General features: G+C 41.8%; 1 pseudogene; it reads left to right on the top strand.

Moving 5' to 3' along the window:
- Positions 1 to 4,546: 4,546 nt before the first annotated feature.
- Positions 4,547 to 4,948, top strand: LOC116418994 (annotated as a pseudogene).
- Positions 4,949 to 6,793: the final 1,845 nt, after the last annotated feature.

Below are 6,793 nucleotides of genomic sequence, written 5' to 3' on the forward strand. Positions count from 1 at the left end.
CCTGAGCGGCGGAAGGGGCGGGGCAGCGCGGGGCGGGGCCTGGAGGGTGCCGGGGCGGGGCCACAGCGGGCGGGGCCTGAAGCGGGGCGAGTGGCACGACGGTCGGCGAAGGTGCCTGCGCGCGGCTGGGCCTGGGAATGCAGGTTCCAGCTCGCTTGCGCGTCTCACCTGATGTAGGAGCTTCCAGAGGCCCCAGAGAGTGCCTGTGTTTGCCTGACTGCGAATCAAAGTTCCATAGCTCATGAGCGAAGGCACGTCTTTTAGCTGACGTTTGCAGAGAGCATACCCTGCCCCAGGCCCTATGCTAAGCACTTCTTACCCACCGTCTTTGTGCTGCAGCCCTGTGAGCGATGCACTATTAGTGCCTATTTTACAGTTGAGGACATGAGTAGAACGCGACCTCAGCCTGTGCCTCTGAGTTCCTTCATTCCTCCTTCCCGTCCCCGGGCCCTCGATGTCCAAAGAAGGTAAACACATCGAAGGATCACATTTTAAGTTAAACTCCATCATGTTGCTCTTGTTAGATATCAGGACCCTTTCCTCTTATTCACTGGGTTTTGCTTAGTACGGCTTCACACTACTTATTCCACGTACTCCCAGCAGTGGCGCAGAGACCATCCTCAGTTCTCCTTGTGGATGGAACCAGAGAAGCCGGCCGGCCGAGCTAATGTTCTTCCTTTCCTGGAAAAGAGTGGTTTCCAAACCACCCAATCTCTGTTCCTCTACTGGCTCCACAAACGCCCTAAGTTCCTGTTACACTGTTGAGAGGCTCTTGAATTAGAAACGATCAAGTATAAATGGCAGTGGAATATCACTCCGTGGTTGTCACTGATATTTCCCTACGTTGCGATTGTGACAAGACCAGAAAGAGAAAAAGAGTAAAAACAATGTAAACTATAATTTTTGATTGACTTTATTTTTTAGAGCAGTTTAAAGTTAACAACAAAATTGAGCAGAAAGATCAGAGATTTTCCAAATACTCCCCGCCCCACCTCCCCACATGCATCGCCTCCCTTTTAATCAACATCCCCTACGAGAGTGGTACATTTCTTAGAACTGATGAACCCTGCCCGGCTGGTGCCTCACGCCTGTAATCCCAACACTTTGGGAGGCCGAGGCGGGTGGATCCCGAGGTCAGGAGATCGAGACCATCCTGGCCAACATGGTGAAACTCCATCTCTAAAAATACAAAAATTAGCTGGGTGTGGTGGCGGGCGCCTGTTAGTCCTAGCTACTCGGGTGGCTGAGGCAGGAGAATTGCTTGAATCCGGGAGGCAGAGGTTGCAGTGAGCCGAGATTACGACATTGCACTCCAGCCTGGCGACAGAGTGAGACTCCGTCTCAAACAAACAAACAAACAAAAGAACTGATGAACCTACATTGATACATCATTACCCACCATCACAGTATAATGCAGAGTAATTTCACTGTCTTAAAAATCATCTGTGCTCTGCATATTCCTCTCTCCCTGTCTTCTATCCCTGGCAACTGCTGATCTTTTTGTCTCCATAGTTTTGCCTTTTTCCAGAATGTCATCTAGTTGGAATTACATAGTATGTAGCCGTTTCAGATTGGCTTCTTTCTCGTAGTAACAGGCATTGAAGTTTTCTCCATGTCTTTTCATAACTCGATAGCTCCTATTTCTTTTTAGTGCTAAATAATATTCCATTCCATTGTGATATTCCAATAGATACACCACAGTTTTATCGATTCGCTTACTGAAGGACGTCGTCATTGATTCCAGGTTTTGGCAATTATGAATCAAGCCAATTGCCAAATTACCTTCCAAAGCAGCAGTGAATGAGAGTTCCTGTTGCTTCTCATTCTCACTGGCACTTGATATTGTCAGTGTTCTGAATTTTGCCCATTCCAATAGCTCCATAGTGGTGTCTCGTATTCTTTTTTGTTTTTAATTTTTATTTTTTTGTAGAGACGGCGTTTCGCCATGTTGCCCAGGCTGGTCCCTAACTCCTGGGCTCAAGCGATCCACCCACCCCACCCTCCCAAAGTGCTGGGATTACAGGCATGAGCCACTGCACCTGGCCTCATGTTGTTTTAATTTGCATTTCCCTGATGTAGAGACTCTTTCACATACTTCTTTACCATCTTTATATATTTTTTACTGAGGTATCTCTTAAGGACTTTGGCCCATTTTTTAGTTTTCTTATTGTTGAGTTTTCATTGTTCTTTGTATATTTTAGATAACAGTCCTTTATCAGATATGTCTTTTACAAATATTTTCTCCCAGTCTGTGGCTTATCTTTCCATTCTCCAGTCTCTCTCAGGGCAGAAATTTTAAAGTTTAATGAATTCCAGGCTACCAATTATTTCTTCGTGCCTTTGGTGTTATATCTAAAAAGTCATCACAAGACCCAAAGTCATCTAGGTTGCCTCCCATGTTATCTTCTAGTTTTATAGTTTTGCATTTTACATTGAGGCCTATAATCCATTTTGAGTTACTTTTTGTGAAGAGTGTAAGGTCCAGGTCTAGATTCATTTTTTTTGCATGTGGATCCCCATATGTTCCAGCACTTTTTTTTTTTTTTTTTTTTTTGAGACAGGGTCTTACTCTGTCACCAGGGCTGCAGTGCAGTGGTGTGATCTCAGCTCAGCTCACTGCACCCTCTGCCTCCCAGGCTGAAGCAATCCTCCTGCCTCCACCTTCCAGGTAGCTGGGACTATAGGCATGCGCCACCATGCACAGCTAATTTTGAGGTGTTTTTTTGTTTGTTTTGTAGAGATGGGGTTTTGCCACGTTGCCCAAGCTGATTGTAAACTCCTGGACTCCAGTAATCTACCCACCTTGACCTCCCAAAGTGCTGGGATCACAGGCATGAGCCACTACGCCTGGCCTCCAGCACCATCTCTTCTTCTTGAAAAGACTATCGTTTCTACATCGCCTTTCCTCCTTTGTCAAAAATCACTTGACTGTATTCATCTGGGTCCGCTACTGGGCTCTCTCTACTCTTGCATTGTTCTACTTGTCTTTCACCAGTACCACATTGTCTTGATTACTGTAGCTTTATATTAAGTCTTGAAGTCCGGCACGGCGGTCTTCCAACTTTGTTGTTCTCCTTTAATAATGTGTTGGCTATTTAGGGTCTTTTGCCCTTCCATATAAACTCTAAAGTCAGTCTGTTGATATCCACTAAGTAACTTGCTGGGATTTTGATTGGGATTACATTGAAGCTATAGATTAAATTAGGAAAACCTGACATCCGGACAATGTTAAGTCCTCTTATCCATGAATACTTTCATTTATTTAGTTCTTCATTGATTTCTTTCATCAGATTTGTAGTTTTTACCATATAGATATTGTGCATATTTTGTTAGATGTATACCTAAGTATTTCATTTTTGGGTGTGCTAATGTGAATGGTACCGTGTTTTGCCTTTCAATTTCCACTTGTCCATTGCTGGTATCTAGGAATATGATGACTTTTTAAAATTAACTTTATACCCTACAATCTTGCTATAATTGCTTATTAGTTCCAGGATTTTTTTTTTTTATTCTTGGCCAGGCAGGGTGGCTCACACCTGTAATCCCAGCACTTTGGGAGGCCAAGGTGGGTGGATCACTGGAGGTCAGGAGTTCAAGACCAGCTTGGCTAACATGGTGAAACCCTGTCTTTACTAAAAATACAAAAATTAGCCAGGCATGGTGGCAGGTGCCTGTAATCCCAGTTACTTGGGAGGCTGAGGCAGGAGAATTACTTGAATCCAGGAGGCAGAGCTTTCTGTGAGCCAAGATCACACTATTGCATTTCAGCCTGGGCAACAGAACAAGGCTCTGTCTCAAAAAATTAAATTAACCTTACATCCTGCAACCTTGCTATAATTGCTTATTAGTTCAGTTTCTTTTTTTAAATCTTTTGGATTTTTGTCACCTGTGAACAGAGACCGTTTTATTTTTTCTTGCCAATCTGTATGCCTGTGTGTGTGTGTATATCTATATCTATATCTATATCTATATCTATATCTATATCTATATCTATATCTATATCTATTTTTCTGTCTCATTGCATTAGCCAGGACTACCGGTACAATGGTAAAAAGCAGTGGTAAAAGGAACATCTTTGCCTGGTTCCTGATATTAGCAGGAAAGCTTTGAATTTCTCACCATTAAGTATGACGTTTGTTGTAGGGTTTTTGTGGATCTTCTTTATCAAGTAGAAAAAGTGCCCTTCTATTACTAGTTTGAGAGTTTTTATCATAGGTGGGTTTCAGAGTTTTGTCAAATGTTTTTCTGTGTCCATTGATATGATTATGAGATATTTCTTCTTAGCCTGTTGGTATGATGTTTTACATTAAATTGTTTTCAAATGTTGAACCAGCCTTGCATACCTGGGATAAATCCCACATGGTTGTGGTGTATAATTGTTTTTATATGTTGTTGAGGGCTTTTGCATCAATGTTCTTGAGCTATATAGGTCTGTATTTTTTCTTGTAATGTCTTTGTCCGATTTTAGTATTAGGGTGATGCTGCCCTCACAGAATGAGTTAAGATCCTCTTTTCCTCCCTGGTTGTCTGAGGATAGACCACCATCATGAACGATACAGTAACTGCTCAAACTAGAAAGTTCATGACCAACCGACTACTACAGAGGAAACAAATGCTCATTGATGTCCTTCACCCCAGGAAGGCAATAGCGCCTAAGACAGAAATTCGGGAGAAACTAGCCAAAATGTGCAAGACCACACCAGATGTCATCTCTGTATTTTGATTCCGAATTCATTTTGGTAGTGGCAAGACAACTGGCTTTGGCATACTTTATGATTCCTTGGATTACGCAAAGAAAAATGGACTCAAACATAGACTTGCAAGACATGGCCTGTATGAGAAGGAAAAGACCTCGAGAAAGCAATGAAAGGAACACAAGAACAGAGTGAAGGAAGTTAGGGGAATTGCAAAGGCCAATGTTGGTGCTGGCAAAAAGCCGAAGGAGTAAAGGTGCTACAGTGATGCCATCTGCAGCCACTGGGGATTTTTCACAAGATGAATAAACTAAAGACTTTTTTAAAAGATGTATTCTCTTTGCTTCTATCTTATGAAGAAGATTGGAGATAATTGGTATAATTTCTTCTTTAAGTGTTTGGTAGAATTCACCAGTGAACACATCTGGCCTGGTACTTTGTATTTTGAAAGGTTAATTATTGATTCAATTTATCTCATATATATGAAATATATGTGTATATATGTATATGTATGTGTATATATGTGTATATGTATATATGTGTGTATATATGTACATATGTATATATGTGTACATATGTATATATATGAAATACATATATATATGCCTGTTCAATTGTTTATTTCTCTTCTATGAGTTTTGGCAGACTACATCTTTTAAGAAATTGGTCCATTTCATCTAGGTTGTTAAATTTGCATATGCATACAGTTTGAAGAGTATTCCTTTATTAGCCTTTTCATGTCCATGGGATCTGTAGTGAAGTCCCCTAATATATATTTTTTTTCTTTTTTGAGATGAAGTCTCACTCTGTCACCCAGGCTGGAGTGCAGTGGCACAATCTCGGTTCACTACAACCTCGGCCTCTCGGGTTCAAGCGATTCTCCTGCCTCACCCTCCTGAGTAGCTGGGATTACAGGCACCCACCACCACATCTGGCTAATTTTTGTATTTTTAGTAGAGACAGGGTTTCACTATGTTGGCTAATCTGGTCTCAAACTCCTGACCTCAGGTGATCCACCTGCCTCAGCCTCCCAAAGTGCTAGGATTACAGGGGTGAGCCACTGTGCCCGGCCTATATATTTCTGATATTAGTAATTTGAGTCTTCTTTCTTAGCATGGCTAGATACATCAATTTTATTGATCTTCTCAAAGAAGCAGATTTTTGTTTCATTTATTTTCTTTATTGATTTCCTGTTTTCAATTTCATTGATTTCTGCTCTAATTTTTATTTCTTATATTTATTTTGGATTTGTTCTTTTTCTAGTTTCCTAAGGTGGAACTTCAGATGATTGATTTTAGATCATTATTTTGTTTGTTTATTTATTTATTTATTTATTTATTTATTTATTTATTTATTTATTTTTTGAGACGGAGTCTCGCTCTGTCTCCCGGGCTGGAGTGCAGTGGCGCGATCTCGGCTCACTGCAAGCTCCGCCTCCCAGGTTCACGTCATTCTCCTGCCTCAGCCTCTCGAGTAGCTGGGACTACAGACGCACCCGCCACCTCGCCAGGCTAATTTTTTGTATTTTTAGTAGAGACGGGGTTTCACCGTGTTAGCCAGGATGGTCTCGATCGCCTGACCTCGTGATCGGCCCGCCTCGGCCTCCCAAAGTGCTGGGATTACAGGCTTGAGCCTAGATCATTATTTTCTACCATATGCGTTCAATAATAAAATTTCCCTCTCAGTACAACATCCCAAACATTTTTATGTTTCATTCTTACTTAGTTTAAAACAAAAATTCTGGAGGCCAAGTCTCACTCTGTCACCCAGCCTGGAGTACAGTGGCACAATCACAGTTCACTGCAACCTTGACCTCCCAGGCTCAAGCAGTCTTCCCACCTCAGGCTCCCAAGTAGCTGGGACCACTGTGCTCAGCTAATTTTTAAAAATTATTTTTTGAAGAAATGGGGTCTCACTATGTTGCCCATGCTGGTCTCAAATGATCCTCTTGCCTCAGCCACTTAGAGTGCTGGGATAGGAAGTATGAGCCACTGTGCCTGGCCCACAATATTTTTTAATGTGAGATGTCTTTTTTGGTTCATGTGTTATAAAGAAGTGTCTTTAATCAGCAAGTATTTTGAAAATTTACAGCTGTCTTT

This window comes from Piliocolobus tephrosceles, chromosome 13, assembly GCF_002776525.5.
Source record: "Piliocolobus tephrosceles isolate RC106 chromosome 13, ASM277652v3, whole genome shotgun sequence".
Lineage (NCBI taxonomy): Eukaryota > Metazoa > Chordata > Mammalia > Primates > Cercopithecidae > Piliocolobus > Piliocolobus tephrosceles.